The 2,436-nt window shown below is 47.7% G+C and overlaps 1 pseudogene; it reads left to right on the forward strand.

The window, feature by feature from the left end:
• The first annotated feature begins 748 nt into the window (after positions 1–748).
• LOC124558011 lies at positions 749–866 on the forward strand (annotated as a pseudogene).
• Positions 867–2,436: the final 1,570 nt, after the last annotated feature.

Below are 2,436 nucleotides of genomic sequence, written 5' to 3' on the forward strand. Positions count from 1 at the left end.
TGCTCAATACATAACGCTTGTTTGTGTTGAGGGTCAGTTTCTACTCCCTGCACCAAGCGTCGATCCTCTGCGTGATTTCCTGCATTCCGCTACTATTTTCTTGCTTTGCGATTTCTCTGTATGCAACAGAATCATCAGCGAGAAACTTCATGGAACCTCCTACGTTATAGGCAAGGTCATTTACATGTGGATACAGTGAAAAGTAATGACCCTATAAGACTTCCTTGGAGAGGTAGTTTTAATATACAGCTTTTGGTAACTCTGATGAGAAACGTGTTTAGAAGAAGAAAATGAGCTATTGGTCGACGGAGTCCTGATATGTACCGATTCTACCATTACTCTGTTGCCCATTGCAGAGGAGCTACAGCAAAAAACTTTATACTGTCTAGCGTAGGACGTCCTATCACATTTCACTTAGTCGAATAATCTCTATGAAGTGTTCTGTTTGTAGCGCCCACATCGACAAAGGCTCAACGAAAGCGCTGACTAGCCACTCATAAATGTGTAACAGCTCACACCAAAGGGATTTGGCACTGGGCTATCCAACAGTGCGAATCTCATACCCAGTGGTTTTTTATTTCTGAGAATAAGCTGATGGAGATCGTCACGACAAGTAAATTTAAGACTCGGTTACATGGCCACGAACAAGACAATACACCTGTTGCAGTTAACAGCGTCTCCGAATTGCTATGACTATACAGCTGAAAAGGACATCCTGGATGTTTTGGTGAACAGTGTGAAGTATAACGCCAACGCCCTTGCCGCAGTGGTAACACCGGTTCCCGTCAGATCACCGAAGTTAAGCGCTGTCGGGCTGGGCTAGCACTTGGATGGGTGACCATCCGGTCTGCCGAGCGCTGTTGGCAAGCGGGGTGCACTCAGCCCTTATGAGACAAACTGAGGAGCTACTTGATTGAGAAGTAGCGGCTCCGGTCTCGTAAACTGACATACGGCCGGGAGAGCGGTGTACTGATCATATGCCCCTCCATATCCGTTTCCAATGACGCCTATGGGCTGAGGATGACACGGCGGCTGGTCGGAACCGTTGAGGCTTCATGGCCTGTTCGGGTGGAGTTTGGTTTAGTTTTAGTGTAAAGTATAACAAACAAAGGGTCAAAACGATGAAGAACTCAAATCTGTTTATTACTCCTCACCCCGTTAACTCAAAGTTCTTTGAACACACAGTTCTGTAATTCTATTTATAAGTTCATCAGACTTTGTAAAAGGGGTCTGTTTTTTAATTTAACTGATTATGGTCAACGCCTTTTCAATGGCACTACATCTGTGATAGCAAAATGTACAAATATTAACTGTAAAAATTTCGATATGTCCATGTCTTTTCAATGAAGTAACTACAATTTATTGTTGTCTCACGTTTTCTTAGTTTTGCACTCGGTAGTATGGGCAGTTCCTCGATATCATTTAAAACACAATGAATACAAACAGCTCTTCATCCGAATTCGCACGACCAGCGGATAAAGAGGCGGCTGCCCGTTTAAATGAGAAATAACGCCCTTGAACGTTCCCAGCGGCCGTGAGGCCAGATTTATCCGGTAAGGGTATGACGAAAGAAGCGACCGCGCCGAGGTTTTCTTCACATCGGCCTTGTCCAGAAGCCCTGTCCCCCTTGACGTATTACATGTCACAGCAGTGAAGGTGCGACGGCGGAATGCGTTGACGCCACCTCTCGTCGACAGCGGCATATCTGGACGCCAGTGTACGTGTGTTATCTCTAGCCGCCCCGTACTTACCTGCTGCGCTGGCAGGCACCTAGTGTTTCGCCAGTAGCCGCAGCACGTGGGCGACTGCTAGGCAGTTAACTGAGCAGCGAGTCCTTGCACAGATGCTATCTCGTAGGCGGTGGTATCTATTTTGACAAGCTGTAAACACTGTGTTTCACCTCTGCTGGAAAATAATAATACGGCCTCCCTGTTAACTACCGGTTTATTATCTTCTTCCTGCTTGAACGTGCGGCAAAATAGTGATCATCTATCTCACTCAACACATGTGTTTCGAGCGTGGCGGTAAAATTATTTCCGAATACTATGCGGTGTACGTAAAGTTCCGCTATCATTTCAAAAAATCATAACACGGAACCCGTCTGCTTAGCTGGGTGGTATGTGCTCGCCTCCCATGCAAGCTGGCCTGGGTTCGATTCCCCGCCGGGTTGGAGATTCCGCTCTGGGAGTGGGTGTTGTGGTGTCCTCATCATCATTTCATCCTCTTCAATGATTGGCCCAATGTGGTGTCGACTGGAATGACTTGCAGTTGGCGGACGAACTTCCCCGAATGGGGCCGGCCGGTATGGCCGAGCGGTTCTAGGTGCTTCAGTCTGGAAGCGCGCGACCGCTACGGTCGCAGGTTCGAATCCTGCCTCGGGCAGTGATGTGTGTGATGTCCTTAGCTTACAAGGGGAGGCCGCGACGTTTGGAACGC

The sequence above is a fragment of the Schistocerca americana genome, chromosome 1 (assembly GCF_021461395.2).
Source record: "Schistocerca americana isolate TAMUIC-IGC-003095 chromosome 1, iqSchAmer2.1, whole genome shotgun sequence".
Taxonomy (NCBI): Eukaryota; Metazoa; Arthropoda; class Insecta; order Orthoptera; family Acrididae; genus Schistocerca; species Schistocerca americana.